Source organism: Somniosus microcephalus, chromosome 14 (genome assembly GCF_052327205.1).
Source record: "Somniosus microcephalus isolate GS21.2 chromosome 14, FLI_Smic_1.0, whole genome shotgun sequence".
NCBI lineage: Eukaryota > Metazoa > Chordata > Chondrichthyes > Squaliformes > Somniosidae > Somniosus > Somniosus microcephalus.
Genome location: NC_141000.1, coordinates 14595668 through 14618073, shown reverse-complemented (window position 1 = coordinate 14618073; position 22406 = coordinate 14595668).

The following is a 22406-nucleotide window of genomic DNA, read 5'->3' as shown; positions in this document are numbered from 1 at the left end:
GTCTGAACTCTTCTCAGCCACCTTGTGTACCTTGTTGTACTTTTCCTGTGATGGCTTCCTTTGGTTGTTGGTCTTCTTCCCTGACCGGCATACCTTAGCTATGTGACCCAGTTTGCCACATTTCCTACATTCCTGGTTCTTAAACCAGCATTGGTTCTGGTCGTGTGTTGTCTTCCCACAACGATAGCATTTTGTTGTACTCGAGGTAATTTGATCCACACTGAGTGCCGCTGCCTTTAGCTGCATTTCCGCAGTTCCCTTCACTGCGGCTTTGTGCGATGCTGCAATAAGGACAGCCCTGTCAAGTGTAAGGTCGTTCTCTTCGAGTAGTCGCTTTTGCGTTCCTTCCTTTGACAACCCGCACACGAACTTGTCTCGCAATGCCTCTGTCAGATTCCCTCCAAACTGGCAGTGTTTCGCTAGTCTACGCAGTTCGACCAAGTATTCTGCGTTGCTTTCGTCTTTCCTTTGCGTTCTTGCATAGAATTTGAATCGTTCCGCTAACATCAACGGTGTGGGGTTCAAGTGATCCTTCAGAACAGTCACAATATCATCGAAAGTCTGATCCGCCGGTTTAGTTGGTGCTAGTAGATGCTTCAAGAGCCCGTATGTCTTCGCGCCCATCGAGTTTAGCAAGGTTATAGCTTTGTCATCTTCTTCTATTTTATTGGCCTCACAATAGATCTCAATGCGTTCCACATACGTGGCCCAGTCTTCTACCTCGGAATTAAAATCGTTGCTGTTACCATGCTTAGGCATCTTCCTCTCTTCCTGATAACACCACGAATTATTTCTTTAAATTTCCTTTTATTTTTTTTCCAAGATGGCGGTTCCCGCGAAAATGGCGGTTTCCCGCGCTTATCTTCTCTCCCCGCCCACTTCAATGGCGGTTTCCCGCTTCTGTCTTCTTCCCCGCCTAATGGCGGCTTCCCGCGTTTCTTCCCTAGCGGGAGGGGTACTCTTTCCCCACGGGCGACGGCCGCTGGCTTTCAGGTTCACAGCCTGCGCGTCGGCTTCAGTGCTTTCCCTTTTCTCGGCAGGGCAACCGGCGCTGGGTACACCCCGTTGACGGCGAACAGTTTCAGCCGCTGGGCTGGCTCTTGCTCAGTTCCCCTTGCTCGGGCTCTGTCTCTCTCCCGCTTGCTCGGCTCTACCGGCGCTGGGTACACCCCGTTGACGGCGAACAGTTTCAGCCGCTGGACTGGCTCTCGCTCAGTCTCCCTTGGTCGGCTCTGCCTCTCCCGCTCGCTCGGCTCCCAATCGCGCCTCCCAGCCCTCTCGCAGTCCGGTGCTTCCCTCCCCGGCTGCGGCTGAGTTTTTATATCTTCCCGCGCCTACGCTCCCGGTCGCAGCGCTTCGTGGCTTCGGTCGCTGCCCGGCCTTTTTCGCCGGTCGCGGTCTAGCTGTCTCACGACACCGTTGCGTCCCCAGCCTGTCTGTACCGCGGCTTCCTTGCTCCACGCTGCCCCAGTCTCAGCGCCTCTGGGCCCGACTTCTGTCTGGCTCCTTTCCCCCTCGACCGTGGTCGAGTGCACCGCCCTTATCCTCCGGTTATTCTTTTTACTTTTCCCTTACTCACAGTCACCGTGGCCGGCTTGCTTCTCGTGCTGATCGGCTCACTCCTCACCGTGGCAGAAGGGACAGTCAGTGCCTGTTGCTGATGGAAGTCTTTGTCTCTGAATTCTTCCTCCTTTCCAGCTCTGCAGACTCGAGTTTTCTCCCAGCAGAATGACGAGGGCGGTTGCCTCTTCTCGACGCTCGTTAACTGCTTCGGAAGTATTGTTGCCGCAGGGCACGATCGGACTCGTCGCCACTGTAAAGCCTGTGGGTTGTTTAGTTAATTAATACACAGACTCCAAGAGTAACTTAAAACAGGACTTTACTGTTCGAAGGTCAGGGCGAATCTGCCAAATAAATCCTGACACAGCACTTATATACCGGTGTGGTCACCGTCGGTATTACAGTATACAGAAGCCAACAAAGTAGTGCCACACCTAAAATAGTTCTCTTAAAGGTGAACGGTTACATACAATGGTTTTCTTAAAGATAGACGGATACATACACTACAGAGATGTCCGGTGTTCAGGTGAGTGATGGGTGCATGAGTGCAGAGGTAAGTGTGTTTGGTGTGTGTAAAGTGTTTAAATAAGTTTTACTTACCTTTACTTAATAATGCAGCCTTCCTTCCTTCAGGTCTCGGGAGTCCCTAGTCTCACCGGCACAGAAAGCAGAATGGCCGTGAGCTGGCAAAATCTGCAGCCTCTGCTTTCTGTTCTGGAGAGATCTCTAAATCAGCCTGAGAGGAAGGACTTAACTTAGAGTACAGATTGTCAGTGTTTGGCAGCTTCAAAATGCTGATATTTCATCTGTCAAATGCTCTTGACAAATGAAATGTCAATCTGTGACGTCACCTGTTGTTGGGTGGCCCTTAATTTTCCTGCTGGGCGGGCTCAACAAGGTCAATCAGGGGAACATCGAGTGGGTTGGCCACAACTCGATGGAGGCGGGACTACAACCCCAAAAGTGGGAGTCTTGCCTCCTACATGCCTCCATTGATAAAATCCAGCCCATAGTCTCTGTCACAGGTGGGGCAGACGGTGGTTGAAGGGGCGGGTGGGTGGGGTGCTTGGGTTGACGTGTGCTCCTTGCGCTGCCTGCACTTGGCTTCCGCTTGCTCCCGGCGAAGAGGCTCGAGGTGTTCGGCGCCTTCCCGGATGCTTCTCCTCCACTTTGTGCGGTCTTGGGCCAGGGATTCCCAGGTGTCGGTGGGGATGTTGCACTTTTTCAAAGGAGGCTTTGAGGGTGTCCTTGAAGCGTTTCCTCTGCCCACCTGGGGCTCTCTCGCCATGTCGGAGCTCCGAGTAGAGCGCTTGTTTCGGGAGTCTCGTACCGGGCATGCGGACGATGCGGATGATAGGAGGATGGGCAAATAGCAGTGGGATGAATGACCAGTTAATCTGTTCTTTGGTTCAGGGGTAAATGTTGACCAAGACAACAGGAGAAGTATTCTATAGATAGCATTTTTAACATGAAAAGGCAGACAGCATCTCAATTTAACAGGAAGTGCTCAAGAACAACACCTAGAGCAATGCAGCCCTCCCTCCCTGCTGCACTGATGGGTCAGCCTGGGTTATGCTGGAGCATGGGGGAATCACAGCACAACAGCAATGAGCTGCCCAAAGTAGTCGAATGCTACATAGGAGGCAGAGAGAATTTGTTGTCAAGACCTCTGGAAAAGAAGCAAGGCCTCAAGTGGGACTCGAGTGGGAGAGCAGGCAAGAGGACAACAGAGATAAAGGAAGAAGTTGTTCTGGGAAGGTGGGAGCACTGCACTGCTTTTTTGGACTTTGAGGACTTACTCTGTCTGTTCGGTTGGTCTTAGACTTTCTTTTGTTGCTCTGGCCTAGGGAGGCTGAACAAGGGAGGAGGAAGGAGCTAACTTTCAGAAGAATTACCCTTTTGTTGGTTGCTGCTATTGCCCTGATGAGGAGCGGAAAGCGGTGTGAAGATAGGGCTGGATGTATGTGGGACTAAGTTTTAAAAATAACAGTAAGTAATCAAAAGCAAAATACTTCTGGATGCTGGAAAATGGAAATAAAAACAGAAAATGCTGGAACACTCAGCAGGTCAGGCGGTATCTGTGGAGAGAGAAACTGAGTTAACGCTTCAGGTCAATGACCTTTCCAGTGATCAAACCCGGGACCTACTTGTCTGTATGGCCTAGTGCTGTATTAAGCAGTGCTTTTACTGACTAGACCATCGGGGTAGCTGCTGTCAAGGTTATTTTGCTCGCGTCCAGATGAGTCACTTAAAAAAGAAACAACAGTGGAAAGGGGAAAATTTCAAAATAGTGCATGTGGTGACAAGAATGTCTTTTTTTTTTAACTTGCTGAAAAACGTACTTGATCCTAAGAGGAAGTTGAGCCTCAAAACATAACCAGAATGGGTAGAGTCTGGTATGAAGAGAAAATGTGATTCCTGATTGACTGAAGGCCCAGGATAGCATTTCAGGCAGGCTGTTTACAATGCATCATTTTTGTTGGATCCGTGATTCAGGGATATGCTGTTATAAAATAATCACACGGATGCTGTACATCAACAATAAACAGGTCTTTACTGGAGGAGGGTAGTCTCAAGACAGGGGGTACAGAGGCATGCGCAAAGCTTATATACCGGTGTGGTCACTGCCAGTACTACAGTGTACAGGAGTTGTAAAAGTAGTTCTGACTTAAAGGCACATACACTACAATTCCTCCCCTTTTAGATTAGTAGTACCCCTAATATTCAAATAACAATTAACGTTTCAACATGTACATTAAACAACAAAAGTCCATTTATAGATTCAGTCTTTGGGGCGGCTTCCTGACCCTTTCGGGATAGCGCCTTTCCGGAGGTTCTTGTTCTTGGTGCAGAGGCGATTCTGACTCCTTTTCATCGGGTAGTTCATCGGGTTCCACTGCTACTGGGTCTGAAGTAGATGCTACCAGTATGTCGGGTTCATCCCCAGGTACTCGAGACATGGGGTTGACGCGTTCCTGTGACGCTAAGATCTGATTGACATGGCGTCTCACAATGTTCTCCCCGACATCCACTGTGTACATTAATGGCCCCTGCCTTGTACATATCGTTCCGGGTTGCTATTTCTCTGTTCGATAGTCACGGGCCAAGACTGGTTGCCCTACATTGAAGCTCCTTGTCGGCTTCTCATTGATGTGCTGGAATTGTTTGTCCTCAACATTTCTTCACACATTTGGTCTGAGCAAGTCCAGACGAGATCTCAACCTTTGGTTAAAGAACATCATGGCCGGGGTCTGGTTGGTAGCTGCATGTGTCGCGTTTCGGTAGGCTAATAAGAAATTGTCCATCTTATGCTGTAGTGGAATTTCATCGTCGCACATGGCCTTTATCGCCTTCTTAAAGGTTTGTACGAACCTCTCAGCCAATCCATTTGTGGCTGGATGATACGGGGCGGATGTGTAATGCCTTACCCCATTCCTTCTCATAAATTTTTGGAACTCGTCGGACACAAACTGTGGTCCATTATCAGAGCAAATCTACTCTGGCAAACCGTTTCTGGCAAATATGGTCCGTAGGACTGCAATCGTTTTCTCTGTAGTGGTTGAAGACATTTTTATCACCTCAGGCCACTTTGAATGAGCATCCACTGCTATTAAGAACATTGAGTCCATGAATGGACCAGCGAAATCAATATGCACCCGTTGCAATGGAGAGGAGGGCCACTCCCATGGGTGTAGAGGGGCATGTGGTGGTGCATTTTGGACCTTCTGGCATCCTAAGCAGCTCTTAGTTAGGTCTTCGATTTGTTGATCGATTCCCGGCCACCACACATAAGCCCTAGCAAGGCTTTTCATTTTCACTCCCCCCAGATGACCTTCATGTAGCTCATTTAGCACTCTCTCCCTTAACTTGGGTGGAATCACCACTCTGGATCCACACATCACTGTCCCCTGGCATACTGACAGCTGTTCTCTTCTGGATGAGAATGCTGGCAACAGTGAGTCGCCATGTGTTGGCCATCCCCTCACCGTCAATTCATATACCCGCGACAGCGTCGGATCATTTTGGGTCTCCTTCTCTATATCCGCGTTTGTTACTGGCAATCGTTCAATTATTGACGAATAAAATATCTCGATAGGGTCCACTGCTGGTGCTTCCTCCACAGTAGGCAGTGGCAGGCGCGATAGCCCATCAGCGTTCCCATGCTGTTTCGTGCCTTTATATTCTATTTCATATTGATTCGCCCCTAGAAACAGGGACCATCTTTGTAACCGCTGTGCAGTCATCACTGGAACGCCCTTCTTAGGATTAAAGATGGAGACAAGTGGTTGGTGGTCAGTCAGCAAGGTGAACTTCTGCCCATGCAGATAGTGGTTGAATTTTTTTACTCCCCATACTAGGCTGAGGGCCTCCCTGTCAATCTGGGCGTAGTTGCGCTCGGCTGAGGTTAGTGACCGAGACGCAAAGGCTACTGGCCTCTCCAACCCGTCTGGGAATTTGTGCGACAGCACCGCTCCAATACCATAGGGTGATGCATCACATGCCAAATGAATTGGCAGTGCTGGGTTGAAATGAGCCAACACCTCTTTTGATGTGATCAATTCCTTACACTTCTGGAAAGCTCGTCTACGTTCGTCATCCCACTTCCATGGTACCCCTGTTTTCAGTAGGGTGTTCAGTGGGTGTAATATACCGTAGACAAATTTGGTAAGAACTTGTGGTAGTAGTTTACCAGCCCGAGGAACGACCTCAGTTGTGACACATTTTCCGGAGCTGGAGCCTTGACTACTGCCTCAATCTTGTCAGGGGACTTATGTAACCCCTCTTCATCGATGACGTGGCCACAATATGAGATCTGTTTCTGGAAAAATTCGCACTTGTGGCGATTAGCTCATAGCCCATACTCCTTTAATCTGGTGAGCACCTTCTCCAAGTTGGCGAGGTGATCACCGTCATTTTCGCCCGTGACCAAGATGTCGTCCAAATAACACTGGGTCCCTGGAATCCCTTGCAGGACCTGATCCATCGCCCTTTGCCAGATAGCCGGAGCCGAGGCTACTCCAAACACCAGCCGGTTGTATTGGTAGAGACCTTTATGAGTGTTGATCGTAAGGTATTGTTTCGAAGCTTCTTCTACCTCCATTTGCAAGTGTGCCTGGGCTAGATCAATTTTGGTGAAGTGTTTACCTCCAGATAGCGAGGCGAAAATATCCTCAATTCGTGGAAGCGGATATTGTACCATGTGAAGGACTGAGTTCACTGTCACCTTAAAATCCCCACAGATGCGGACCTTCTTTGGTTCCCCAGGCGTATTACTCAACGACCTCTTCATTACAGGAACGATGGGTGTAGCCCACTCGCTCCAGTCCACTTTGGACAGTACTCCTGAACGTTCCAACCCTTCCAGCTCTGCTTCAACAGCTGGTCTGATCGCATAAGGCACTGGTCTGGCCTTCAGAAACTTTGGGCTTGCATTTTCCTCTATTTTAATCATTGCTGTTATTCCTTTTAGTGTTCCTAGTCCCTCCTGGAACACTTCTTTTGCGTCGGTTAGCATTTTTGACAGTCGTCCAGGTGTGACGTCGTTATCCTTTTTGGCCTCAACCTTCAGTGCCTGTATGGAATGCCAATCTAATTGTATCTTCCAGATCCATTCACGCCCTAGTAGTGGTGGTCCTCCATCTGGCAATACATATATATCCATTTTAGGTATTTCCTGGCCTTCATATGTCACTTTCACCCTTATTTTTCCTTTGGGGTAGACTTTTTGCCCCGTATACGTCTTCAAGACAATCTCTGTAGCTTTCAAGGGTATGTGTGAAAATAGCCGCTTGTAGTCTCTTTGATTTATGACTGTTAGAGCTGACCCTGTGTCCAATTCCATTTTCACTTGGACTCCGTCTATCTTGAGTGTAACCCAGATAGTCTGGTGATCCTCCATTTCGGTTACCTTATGTAGTTTCAGACAACCCAGCTCCTTGCTTCCGGAGTCTGTGTCACTTTTCTGTTCATCTGAACCACTGTCCATCACCTGGTGTACCTTTTTGTACTTCTCCTGTGGAGATTTCTTATTGTTGGTTTTCTTCCCAGAACTGCAGACTCTTGCTATGTGTCCTGCTTTCCCACACTGTCTGCACACTTGGTCCTTGAACCAACAATCTTTCTGGTCATGTGTTGTTCTGCCGCAGCGATAGCACTTCCCTGTTCCATAGAACATTTCATTGGTGCCATATTCTTGCGGTCTCCGTTGTATCTCTGCAGCGCCCCTTGCGGCTGCTTCGTGTGATACTGCCATACTGAAAGCTTTGTCCAGCGTAAGATCCTTTTCTGATAGAAGCCGTTTCTGGGTTCCTTCACTTTGTAGCCCACACACAAACTTGTCCCTTAACGTATCTGCTAGTCCCGCTCCAAGCTGGCAGTGTTTCGATAGCTTGCGCAGTTCCGTTAGGTACTCAGCATTGCTTTCGTCTTTGTGTTGGTTCCTTTTATGGAACTTAAATCGTTCTGCTATCAGCAGCGGTGTGGGGTTTAAGTGGTCCTGTAGGATTTCTACTATGCTTTCAAAATTCTTGTTTACCGGCTTCTCTGGGGTTATTAAATTTCACAGTAACCCATAAGTTTTTGCACCCATGGAATTTAACAGAACCAGTGCTTTATTAGCATCTGGCACTTCATTCGTTCTGCAGTACACCTCAATACGTTCCACATATGTCGCCCAATCTTCAACTTCATTGTCGAACGTAGAGATACTGCCACTCTTCGGCATCCTTGGGTGTGAGTTAACTGTCAAAAATGGCGCCTCCCGCGCTTCCCCTTCTTCTCCGCTGGCACAAAATGGCGTCTCCCGCGCTTTCCTTCCTTCCCGCGCTCGCCCTTCTTCTCCGCTGCGGCTTCTAAAAATGGCGTCTCCCGCGCTCTTCCTTCTTCTCCACGGCTCAATGGTGTCTCCTGCACTCCCCTTTCTTCGCCCCGCGGACCCTGTTCAGCCCGTGAGTCCTGGCTGTGCTCTGCGCGTTCTTCCTTTTATTTTATTTTTTTTCGACGCCGCTCAGTCTAGAACCCGGCTGTTTCTTTACCCTCTTTCTCTCCGGTTTGTTTTCTTTTTCTCGACGCCGCTCGGTGTTCAACCCCCGGCTGCGCCCTGCGCTCTTCAGCCTTTGTCTTACCCCGTCGACACTGCTCGGCTTTCTCTCCGTCGTCGGTCGGCTCCAGCCGCCGCTGCTCGGGAAGGGTCTGCGCTGGACCTGTCGTCAGTCTCTTGCTGCTCGTCATGGCTGGGGAACCAAGCCCGGCTCTCCACAGCCTCCCCTGCGAAGTTCAATGTCTGCCTGACGGCTGGGCGGTTGCTCGTGGTCGACGCCCGTGTTCCTGGCCTCGACTATTTTTTATTTTTTTTTATGTTGCAGGTAGATTCGAATCGACACTCGTCGCCACTGTTGGATCCGTGATTCAGGGATATGCTGTTATAAAATAATCACACGGATGCTGTACATCAACAATAAACAGGTCTTTACTGGAGGAGGGTAGTCTCAAGACAGGGGGTACAGAGGCATGCGCAAAGCTTATATACCGGTGTGGTCACTGCCGGTACTACAGTATACAGGAGCTGTAAAAGTAGTTCTAACTTAAAGGCACATACACTACAATTTTCATAAAGGGTTTCTAGTTTAACACTGCTGGACTAACCTGAAGCCACAATTACTGATTGCAGAAAGAGGGTAAAACTAAGGATGAGTGTGAGATGTCCTGTACCCCCCCAAAAAAAGGATATTTCACGAGCATCCTGGCACGAGGGTTTTGTGAAGCCAGTGTTGTTATATTTCCTGTAACTTTGCAAAGAGCAGAGCACATTTATGGAACTGTTTGTATCTGTTCGAAAGATCAGCTTTTACTATGATCGCCTAAAAATAGGAAAATTAATGTTTGTATCTGAACAGATGAGAAAGTTGATAATCCCAGAAATTTGCTGTATCTATCTTTAGTTTCTATACAAACCTGATTGCTTCGGGTTTTTGTTATTTCCATTGCATTTGAAACTTCAGCCTCCATCTGCGTATAAATTGAGAACAAAGATAATCAGTGGGAGAAAATAACTAATTTCATTTTGTATTTGCTTTCCTGCTGATACTGTCTCACATTGTTTAAAATCCTCCTGTTCACTTTAGTAATGTGGTGCCATATTCCATCGTCGGGAAAGTTATGGCGAAGAGTACCGATGCATTAATCAGACTATACTTGCCAGTTGGATGTCACACAGCTGTTACTTGCAGTGTCCCAGTGCAATCTGTCACGGGCTACAGGCATTCTTTTATAAATGATTTGCATTTCGCTTGCATGTAAATTAATTTTGAGCTCGATGTGGAAAAATTCCATTCATTGACAGCTCATGGGCAGGTGAGATACTTGCCTTTGGTTCAGGATGTGCAGACAAAAAAAAAAATCATCTTGCATTAGAATGAACGAGCACTCTCCAGCACAGAGTATCAGTTTCAGCTGCTGTATGTTGTGAATGTACCGCTAGAACCTCAACAAGTATTTAGCATTCGATGATCTGAAAGGCTGTGACACTTAGCGTAGTGGTTATGTTACTGGTCGTCGTAATCCTAGGGGCCTGGATTAATAATCCAGAGAACGTGAGTTTAAATTCCACCATGGCAGTTTGAAATCTGGAGAGAAGGAAGCTGTTATCAATAAAAGAAAGGCTATTGATAACAGCCTTTATCAATAAGGTCCTGACACTGAGTGACAGACAGACAGAGAAATAGGGAGAGAGAGAGAGACACACACACAGACAGAGAAATAGGGAGAGAGAGAGAGAGAGACAGACAGAGAAATAGAGAGAGGGAGAGACACACACACAGACAGAGACAGAGAAATAGGAAGAAACACAGACAGAAATAAAGAGGGAGAGACAGACAAAAATAGAGAGAGAGAGCAAGATATTAAAATGTTCAAGCAGACACAAAAACAGGAAAGAACAAAGATCAGCCCCTGTGATGACTCAGTGAGCAACATTCCTGCTAAGCCACGCAGCCGCGTAACCGTGCAGCGGTCTGTATGCCCCATGCAGGCCGTTCACCGGAATGGAAGAAACCGCGCCTGCGTGAACATTTGAATGGGCCGCGCAGCCAATTAAAGGGACCGCGCCCGAAAAAAATAATTCGAGGGAATATTATCGGTAAGTAAAAGGACTGTACAGTGTGGCATCAAGCTAAAGAGAAAACATCCCAGCTTCGCTCCCCATGTTGGTGCCATCAGAGAGAAAAGGAGAGAAAATTGGATGAAAAAGTGAGAGAAACAGTGAAGAGTTGTATCACAACCGTAAGCTGATGTGCTCCTGCACGCACACATGTCATAGCGCACTAAGAAAACAGTGACGTTCTTTCCATACTATTCTTGGTGTGTTCAGACATGTGTGGGCTCGTTAAGCATTCAGAAAAATGAACTGAACATTTGAGAGAAAGTCCGATCATGGTGTGGGAGCACTAAGGCCGGTTTGATACTTTAATAGGACAGACCTGAGATGTATATAAAAAATAAATGTACAGATCTTCAATTTTTTGGGAGTCTTGGGGTGGATTTTAATGGTCAGGCGGCCAGCCGGTGGAGAGGGCGGAACCAGTTGGCCCGTCCCACAGGTGGGAGGTCTCATCCATTTTAAAGACCAGGCCTCATTAACATGCTTTTTTAAAAATTTGTTTATGGGATGTGGGCGTCGCTGGCAAGACCAGCATTTATTGCCCATCCCTGATTGCCCTTGAGAAGATGGTGCTCAGCCGCCTTCTTGAACCGCTGCAGGCACACAGTCATAGTTATACAGCACAGAAAGAGGCCCTTCGGCCCATCCTGTCCGCGCCGGCCATCAAGCCCTGTCTATTCTAATCCCATTTTCCAGCACTTGGTCCGTAGCCTTGTATGCTATGGCATTTCAAGTGCTCATTTAAATGCTTCTTGAATGTTGTGAGGGTTCCTGCCTCTACCACCCTTTCAGGCAGTGAGTTCGAGATTCCAACCACCCACTGGGTGAAAAAGTTTTTCCTCAAATCCCCTCTAAACCTCCTGCCCCTTACATTGAAACTATGCCCCATGGTTATTGACCCCTCTACTAAGGGGAAAAGTTCCTTTCTATCAGTCCGTGTGGTGATGGTACTCCCACAGTGCTGTTAGGGAGGCAGTTCCAGGATTTTGACCCAGCGACAATGAAGGATCGGCGATATACTTCTAAGTCAGGATGGTGTGTGACTTGGAGGGGAACTTGGAGGTGGTGGTGTTCCCATGCGCCTGCTGCCCTTGTCCTTCTAGGTGGAAGAGGTCGCGGGTTTGGGAGGTGCTGTCGAAGAAGCCTTGGCGAATTGCTGCATGCATTTGTAGATAATAATAATAATAATAATCAACTTTATTGTCATTGTTAGTGCACAAGTGCAGTACAACGAAATGTAAGCTGATGGTACACACTGCAGCCACGGTACACCGGTGATAGAGGGAGTGAATGTTTAAGGTGGTGGATGGGGTACCAGTCAAGCGGGCTGCTTTGTCCTGGATGGTGTCGCGCTCCTTGAGTGTTGTTGGAGCTACACTCATCCAAGCAAGTGGAGAGTATTCCATCACACTCCTTACTTGTGCCTTGTAGATGGTGGAAAGGCTTTGGGGAGTCAGGAGGTGAGACACTCACCGCAGAATACCCAGCCTTTGACCTGCTCTTGTTGCCACAGTATTTATGTGGCTGGTCCAGTTAAGTTTCTTGTCAATGGTGACCCCCAGGATGTTGATGGTGGGGGATTCGGCGATGGTAATACCGTTGAATGTCAAGTGGAGGTGGTTAGTCTCTCACTTGTTGGAGATAGTCATTGCCTGGCACTTGTGTGGTGCGAATGTTACCTGCCACTTATCAGCCCAAGCCTGAATGTCGTCCAGGTCTTGTTGCATGCGGGCATCGACTGCTTCATTATCTGAGGAGTTGTGAATGGTGCTGCACACTGTGCAGTCATCAGCTAACATCCCCATTTCTGACCTTATGTTGGAGGGAAGGTCATTGATGAAGCAAGATGGTTGGGCCTAGGACACTGCTGTGAGGAATGTCTGCAGTGATGTTCTGGGGCTGTGATGATTGACCTTCAATCACCACAACCATCTTCCTTTGTGCTAGGTATGACTCCAGCCAGTGGAGCGTTTTCCCCCCGATTTCCATTGACTTCAGTTTTACTAGGGCCCCTTGATGCCACACTCGGTCAAATGCTGCCTTGATTTCAAGGGCAGTCACTCTCACCTCACCTCTGGAATTCAGCTCCTTTGTCTATGTTTGGACCATGGCTGTAATGAGGTCGGCCGCCGAGTGGCCCTGGCGGAACCCAAACTGGGCATCGGTGAGCAGGTTATTTGTGAGTAAGTGCCACTTGATAGCACAGTCGACGGCACCTTCCATCACTTTGCTGGTGATTGAGAGTAGACTGATGGGGTGGTAATTGCTCGGGTTGGATTTGTCCTGCTTTTTGTGGACAGGACATACCTGGGCAGTTTTTCACATTGTCGGCTAGATGCCAGTGTTGTAGCTGTACTGGAACAACTTGGCTAGAGGCATGGCTAGTTCTGGAGCACAAGTCTTCAGCACGATAGCTGTGATGTTGTCGGGGCCCATGGCCTTTGCTGTGTCCAATGTGCTCAGCTGTTTCTTGATATCACGTGGAGTGAATCGAATTGGCTGAAGAATGGCTTCTGTGATCGTGGGGACCTCAGGAGTAGGCCGATATAGATCATCCACTCGGCACTTCTGGCTGAAGATGATTGCAAACGCTTCATCTTGAGCCAGAAGATTGGTGAAGTCAAGCGTAGGTCCCTTGCAGTCAGATTCAGGGGAATTTATAAGGGGGAACAAATAAATGGCAGACCAATTAAATACATATTTTGGTTCAGTCTTCACAAAGGAGGACACAAATAACCTCCCAGAGATGTCGGGGAACATAGGGTCTGATGACAGGGAGGAACTGAAAGAAATCAGTATTTGTAGGGAAATGGTGTTAGGGAAATTGACGGGATTGAAGGCCGTTAAATCCCCAGGGCCTGATAATCTTCATCCTAGGGTACTTAAGGAAGTGGCCCTAGAAATAGTAGATGCATTGCTGATTATCTTCCAACATTCGATGGAATCTGGAACAGTACCCATGGATTGGAGGGTAGCTAATGTTACCCCATTATTGAAAAAAGATGGTAGAGAGAAAACGGGGAATTACAGACTGGTAAGCCTGACATCGGTAGTGGGGAAAATGCTAGAGTCCATTATAAAAGATGTAATAGCAGAGCACTTGGAAAACAGTGACAGGATCGGACAAAGTCAACATGGATTTACAAAAGGTAAATCGTGCTTGACTAATCTACTGGAATTTTTTGAGGATGTAACTGGTAAAATAGATAAGGGAGAACCAGTGGATGTGGTGTATTTGGACTTTCAAAAGGCTTTCGATAAGGTCCCGCATAAGAGATTAGCGTGTAAAGTTAAGGCACATGGGATTGGGGGCAAGGTATTGACTTGGATAGAGAACTGGTTGGCAGACAGAAAGCAAAGAGTTGGAATAAACGGGTCTTTTTCCGAGTGGCAGGCAGTGACTAGTGGGGTACCGCAGGGATCGGTCCTTGGACCCCAGCTATTCACAATATATATTAATGATCTAGACGACGGAACTAGATGTAATATCTCCAAGTTTGCAGACGACACAAAGCTGGGTGGTCGTGTGTGCTGTGAGGAGGATGCCGAAAAACTCCACGATGATTTGGACAGAAGTATGACAGATGCAATATAATGTGGATAAATGTGAGGTTATCCACTTTGGTGTCAAAAACAGGAAGGCAGATTATTATCTGAATGGCAATAGATTGGATGAAAGGGAAGTGCAACGAGACCTGGGTGTCCTTGTGCACCAGTCGCTGAAGGTGAGCATGCAGGTGCAGCAGGCGGTTAAGAAGGCAAATGGTATGTAGGCTTTCGTAGCAAGAGGGTTTGAGTATAGGAACAAGGATGTCTTGCTGCAGCTGTACCGGGCCTTGGTGAGACCACATCTTGAGTATTGTGTGCAGTTTTGGTCGCCTTATCTGAGGAAGGATGTTCTTGCCATGGAAGGAGTTCAGCGAAGATTCACCAGGCTGATACCTAGGATGGCAGGAATGACGTATGAGGAGAGATTGGGTCGATTGGACTTATACTCGCTGGAGTTTAGAAGAATGAGAGGGTATCTCATTGAAACTTATAAAATTCTGACAGGACTGGACAGACTAGATGCAGGAAGGATGTTCCTGATGGTCGGGGAGTCCAGAACCAGGGGTCATAGTCTAAGGATAAGGGGTAAGCCATTTAGGACAGGAATTAGGAGGAATTTCTTCACCCAGAGAGTGATGAACCTGTGGAATTCTCTACCACAGAAGGCTGTAGAGGCCAATTCATTAAATATATTCAAGAAGGAGTTGGGTATATTTCTTAAGGCTAAAGGGATCAAGGGATATGGGGAGAAAGCAGGGACAGGGTACTGAATTTGGATGATCAGCCATGATCGCATTGAATGGCGGAGCAGGCTCGAGGGGCCGAATGGCCTACTGCTGCTCCTATCTTCTATGTTTCTATGTTTCTATGTTTCAGCCTTGTCTTTTTTACTCATGTGCTGGGCTCCACCATCATTGAGGATGGGGATATTCATGGAGCCTCCTCCTCCCATTAGTTGTTTTCTGGACCACCCCCATTCATGACTGGATGTAGCAGGACTGCAGAGCTTTGACCTGATCCATTGATTGTGGGGTCGCTTAGCCCTGTCTATAGCATGCTGCTTCCACTTTTTAGCATGCATGTAGTCCTGTGTTGCAGCTTCTCCAGGTTGGCACCTCATTTTTAGGTACGCCTGGTGCTGCTCCTGGCATGCTCTTCTACACTCCTTATTGAACCAGGGTTGGTCCCCTGGCTTGATGGTAATGGTAGAGTCAGGGTTACATGTTGTGGGGAATACAATTCAGCTGCTGCTGATAGCCCACAGCGCCTCATGGATGCCCAGTTTTGAGCTGCTAGATCTGTTCTCAATCTACCCCATTTAGCATGGTGGTAGTGCCACGCAGCAGGATGGAGGGTGTCTTCAGTGCGAAGACGGGACTTTGTCTCCACAATGACTGTGCAGTGGTCACCGCTACCAATACTGTCATGGACAGGTGCTTCTGCAACAGGTAGATTGGTGAGGACGAGGTCAAGTAGGTTTTTCCCTTGTGTTGGTTCTCTCACCACCTGTCGCAGTCCCAGACTGCCAGCTATGTCCTTCAGGACTCGGCCAGTAGTCGTGCTACCGAGCCAATCTTGGTGATGGACATTGAAGTCCCCCCACCCAGAGTACATTCTGTGCCCTTGCTACTCTCAGTGCTTCTTCCAAGTGGTGTTCAACATGGAGGAGTACTGATTCATCAGCTGAGGGAGGGCGGTAGGTGGTAATCAGCAGGAGGTTTCCTTACCTATGTTTGACCTGAAGCCATGAGACTTCATGGGGCCAGAGTCAATGTTGAGCACTCCCAGGGCCACTCTTTCCCGACTGTATACCACTGTGCCACCACCCCTGGTGGGTCAGAACATACCCAGGGATGCTTGACTAGTCTGTGTGACAGCTCTCCCAATTTTGGCACAAGTCCCCAGATGTTGGTGAGGATGACCTTGCAGGGTTGACTGGGCTGGGTGTGCCATTGCCTTGTCCGTAGCCGGTGCCAGGGTCGATGCCGGGTTGTCCGTCCGATTTCATTCTTGTTATTTTGTTTCGTAGCGGTTTGTTACAGCTGAGTGACTTGCTAAGTCAGCAATCCCCTACCTGCCAATGCCAATCAATACATCACCTTTCTCATGGACGACAACCGATTATAGGCTGCACTCATTTAGTCATTAGTGGTAGATGGCAGACTTCTTAATGCAGCTTGAAGTTGTCAAGCTGGCTGAATGTGCTATTTTCTGAGGTGCATGAAGGGGTACAAGTAATAGGCAGAGACCCTGTTCAATCAAGTTACCAGCCTTGTCATTTCCAATGTGCATTGTGCTTGAAAGGCCACTGATTTCCAGAACTTCCTGTCACATTTGGGTAAGAGTCATGATGCTGGGTGGACATCTCCTGGTCTCGGTCCTCTCCTTATGTGTTGTGCACCATTTTGTCCTGCAGAAAGCGAGGGCAAGTGTGAGTCACTGTTGAAATGGAAAAGTGCGCACGTGTGGGGCTTCTGCGTGTAGTGCATATGCTGAGAGGGAGAAGAAGCAAGATGCAAGAATGGGGGAGGTATTGAATGGGAAAACAAATGGCTGGAGTGTCAGGAGAGGGAAGGGGTCATGAGAGGACTTCCTGATTCTGCTATTGTGACCATGTAAGAACAGAATGCTGTTAGTGGCTGGTGTGAAGGCAGTAAACAAGAGGCGAGTGTGTGTTTGGAACGAGCTCCCAACACGATTGCGCGGGCAGCCCTCCAGTCAAATGTAAGTGAGGCCCGGGAGTTAAAATACCTCAGTCCTCAAATTGATTAGGTTGGGTGTGTTTTTCCCCACCTCCGGCCTGTCCATGTTAAAATCCCCTCCTCAGATGTCAGCTATAGCTTTATTCAGTTTTTGAATTGCCTTTATCCCCTGCAATGTTTTCCTCTCTCCTGCTGAAGGCTCAGCCTCCTACTGGGCCTGACTTATGCTTACATCAGCTGCCCTGCAATACCTTACCCAAGTGTGTGAGCGTCGACAGGCTATTGGTCCAAGTCTGATCACCTGACATTCACACGCGCACTTTCCGAAAGTGGTTACTGGGTTGCAATTAGGAGAGGGGCCATGGCCGATTTGGTTCCTCCATAGCCTAGAGGTGCTGAGGCCTGTAATAGCATCACAACTTCTGCTGTGATGACGATTGGATAACTCAGCACAGGACCAGGCTGGGGATCAAACTAGGTCATTCCAGGTCTCAATGGCTCAGTAACACACTGCTCATTGCATTTACCCTTTTAGTAGCTTTACCACCACACTAGTAATATATATCTGGAGCTGCGACTCACACCTTCAAAAATTAACCTCTGATTGGCTGAGATGGCAAAGGCAGTTCTGTTAGCCAATTGAGTCTCAGGACAACAGAAAATGCTGGAAAAACTCAGCAGGCCAGGCAACATCCGTGGAGAGAGAAATAGAGTCAACGTTTCGGGTTGAAACCCTTCTACAGAACATTGTGAACACTGTGGACACAGTAGTGTCTCAGGACACTGTGGTTCAGTCTGGTCACATCATTGAGTGGTGACCTCTGTTATCCAAGGGGTTAAATGGTGCTGCTCCTCATAGAAGCAACTTTAATATTTCACAACAGTGCGAAGCCAAGGAAGCAAGGGCAGTGAGGGTGTAAGCGTTGAGTGAACTTTGATAATGTAATGCATTCTACAATGTTTGGAAAATTGCTGCACTTTATTTAAGTCTCCCCTTAAAAGCATGTGGTTTAGAAGTAATTTTCCTATATAGCAGATGCGGGGTCAATTAGTAACCGTGGAACTGAGTTCCTGATAATGGAAAAGCATTTCTTGGGAAACTTAATTTGCTCTGTACAGGAATCGACCCACACTACATATTCAGGGACTAACGAATGCATTTTTAATTTTTCTGCATTATTTATGTCGCATTTAAAAGTGTGTGATTTTTTAATCTTAAATTGGAACACCTGAAAAGTCAATGTGGATATTCCCATATCTGGATCACTAATATATATTATCAGTACCATCAATTTTTTAATAGGTCTCCAATAAGTCACTACATTGAAAACACATTGGCCCAGAAATTCGGGTCAGGGGACTTCCCGCGGGCGCAAGCCTCCGACCTGCACTTACCTTGCGCGCCGGCAGTTGAGCTGTAGGGCCCCATGGAATTCCGATCCGGGGCCTGGCCCAGCTGCTGGCGCGCAGTGCTTGCGTGTCCCAGGGGCGCAGTTAGTTCGATGTGTCCCATGGGCAACCAATCGGAGCAGGGAATGCTCCATTCATAAGTCTTGACAGGAAGAGCTATCAAGACTTATAAATACCATGGCCCCAAAATAGCAGTAAACCTTCAAATAAATTTTTAAAAAACATCACATTTTTTAAATAAACTATAAATTACATTAAATAACTATTTTAAACAATAATTTAAATTTTTGAAAAAATAATTTTATATTCTAACGGGCTAAAAATAAACTTACCTTGCTTTAAAGTATTTAAAAATAATAAACCTGTGGAAAAAATGTTTTAATTTTAATTAATTGACTACTTACCTTGTAAAAAGCAGGCCTTACGCCTGCTTTTTAAATTTCTAAATTCACGGAAAAACCTGTAAAAAAAATGTAAGTTCAAAGCGCACGCGCAGACTCCCCCGCGCACGTGTTCAACCTCTGAACCCCTGCTTTCAGAGGAACGGAAGTGCCGGTTTCCCGCGCATGCGCAGTGCATGCAGGAAACCGGCACTTCCATCGGGCCTATGGGTGAGTACCCCCGTTCGAACTCACCCGTGGAGACCCGAATTTCTGGGCCATAATAATTGCTTGTCTCCATGAGGTCACTTCCAACAACCTCTCCTTTCTCCATCTCTCAGTTATTCATGAGGATTGTCACTTTTATTTCACTCTCTGAAGACACTAGTCTTTCTAGGACCAGTATCCAGAAGGATGTTAATGGCCACTCCAAGTCAAGCTGCAGCATCCATATGAAAACTGCCAAATTCTCCAAGTCACCACACCTTTGTGGAAAAAACCCAGGGGGGAATTTTAACCCCAAAAAATGGGTGGGTTGGGGTCGGGTGGGAGATTAAAGAGTTAAAAAAATTGAATCCTGACCCCAACCTGGCTCCAACCTGCCCACTTCCGGTTTTAACAGAGGCGGGCAGCCAACCCGCTGCCAGAAGGTGGGTTGCCCATTTAAATATTATAATGAGGCTCTGTGCCTCATGGCGATCCGCCATTTTAAATTTAACTCTGGCTGGATGGGTTTCACGGGCCTCGGGGAACTTGTCAGCTAAAGGGAGACCAGGACTGCTGGATCCAGGAGGTAATGGCATTAATGTGAATCTGGTGTGCAATGACCAGTAGCCTATCACACAGGCCTGTGCCTGCTTTCCTGACAGCTATCATAATGCTTCTATTCCTCCCACCCCCGCCCCTTTCTCTTGCTTGTCCCGGTACAGCCAGTTGCTTTGAGACAAGGGCTATCCTCCACACACTTTACTTATGCTACCTCTTAGGAACCCACAGCCTGCTGTTGTACTGCGCTACAAGTGGATCCATGGGTCAACTAGAGTCCTCATTGAACAAACTATTGGAGTCCTCAAACAATCATTCAGGTACCTGGGTAAGTCTAGTGGCTTTCTGCAATACAGCCCAGAATGAGTGTCCTTCATGATAGTGGTTTGCTGTTTGCTACACAACTTCTGTTCTACAGCGTGGACAACACATGGAGCCATCAGCATGAAGAGGGAGAAAACAGCGATGACATAGAGGAAGCAGGTGGGGACCAACAATTGCCTGTATTCAGAGCTGTTTGGAAGAAGCTTGTTGACGAGAACTTCAGCTGAACAATCTGTGCTCTTCTGCATTAATAGTCATGTCCAACACCTGTCCCAGTCCTCCCACCCTACAATCTGCCCAAATCCCAAAATTGATATTTTTGTGCACTAACATTGGAAGAATGTTAGTACACTGCAGGAACGCTCTCTGCACATCATCACTTCAGACAGCATCTTAGGAGCTACAGAAAGTCCTACAAACCATCTCACCTTGGTGTGAGCTCCTAGTGCCTGCCTGAAGTACTTTTTGCCTACTCTAATGCTGCCTTAGCTCAGTTGTAGCACTCTCACCTCTGAGTCAGAAGGTTGTGGGTTCAAGCCCCACTCCAGGACTTGAGCACGTAATGCAGGTGGACATTTAATATCCCACAGCACTTTTTGAAGAAGAACAGGGGAGTTCCCCTGGTGTGCTGGCCAATATTTATCTCTTAATCAACATCACTAAAGAAACAGATTATCTGGCCATTTATCTCATTGCTGTTTGTGGGATCTTGCTGTACGCAAATTAGTTGCTGCATTTCCTACAAAGCTGTAAAGCGCTTTGGGATGTCCTGAGGTTGTGAAAGGTGCTATATAAATGCAAGTCTTTCTTTCAAGCCACATCATGTACAAGTCAGTTTACTATAGTGTTCATGATGACAGGAAGAAACACCAATGTGGCCAAAAGGGAGGTGCAGTGAAGTCTTCCATGCTGACTTAAGGACAGCCATGGCAAGTGGAAGAGGCAAGGATCCATGTGCCGAGGCAAAGGTCCTGCAGGGCTGTGTAGGAAGTTTGAGAGATGTTTTTGGAACAGAGGAGGCTGAGGGGAGATTTAATTGAGGTGTATAAAATTATGAGGGGCCTAGATAGAGTGGATAGGAAGGACATATTTCCCTTAGCAGAAAGGTCAATAACCAAGGGGCACAGAGTTAAAGTAATTGGTAGAAAGATTAGAGGGGAGTTGAGGGGAATTTGTTTCACCAGGACAGCATTTGGTGGTGGGGGTCTGGAACTCACTGCCTGAAAGGGTGGTGGAGGCAGAAACGGTCATCACATTTAAAAAGTGCTTGGATATGCATTTGAAATGCCGTAATCTACAAGGCTACGGACCAAGAGCTGGAAAGTGGGATTAGGCTGGATAGCTCTTTGTCGGCCGACACAGACACGATGGGCCAAATGGCCTCCTTCTGTGCTGTAAACTTCAATGATTCTATGTGAAAGGGAATCTTATCTTGGCATTCCTGGTGAAATCTTTACATTTCTTTAAGCACTGCGGCCAGGTCCTAGAGATAATGCTGATCCTATACACATGCCATGCCCGTTCACCAATTTTCTTTAGCATCCACCAAACAGCTGCAGGAAAGACGACCTCCTATCTATGCTCCACTAGCATCTCCATGGCTGTATCTGAGACGCTTGGGGCCCTGCTCAAATTCTCTTGCCTACAGACGTCTTCCTGTAGCTCCACTTTGTCGCTTCCCTGTTGTGGCCACAAAAAATTCACCCGCTCTTTAAGCTGCTGCAGGTCCTTAAGAAGCTAAAGCTGTGACCGAAGTCAAGTCTCCTATTTTGCTGAGCTGCAAAGGGGGAGAACCCAAAAATTGAAACGGATCCTCTGCTAACTCATGTGGGCAACCATTGAACTCGCATCTGATTGGGGGTGTTTGTGCACAAATCTTTGAAGGTGACAGGATAGGTTAACAGAGATGTTAATAAAGCATATGGGATCCTGGGCTTTATAAATAGAGGCAGAGAGTACAAAAGCCAGGAAGAGATGCTAAACCTATATAAAACACTAGTTCAGCCCCAACTGGAGTACTGTGTCCAGTTCTGGGCACCGCACTTTAGGAAGGATGTGAAGGCTTTGGCGAGGGTACAGAAGAGATTTACTAAAATGGTTCCAGGAATGAGGGATTACATTTATGTGGATAGACTAGAGAAGCTGGGCTTGTTCTCCTTGGAGCAGAGAAAGCTAAGGGATATTTGATATAGGTGTTTAAAAATCATGAAGGATTTAGATAGAGTAAATAAAGAGAAACTGTTCCATTTGGCTGAAGGGTCGATAACGAAAGGGCATGGATTTCAGGTGATTGGCAAAAGAACCCGAGACGAGATGAGGAAAAACTTTTTTATACAACGAGTGGTTAGGATTTGGAATGCACTGGGCGGTGGATACAGATTCAATAGTAGCCTTCAAAAGGGAATTGGATAAATACTTGAAGGAGAAAAAATTGCAGGGATATGGGGGAAGAGCGGGGGAGTGGGACTAACTGAACTGCTCTTCGAAAGAGCCAGCGCAGACTCGATGGGCCGAATGGCCTCCTTTTGTGCTGTACTATTCTATGATTCTACGATTGCT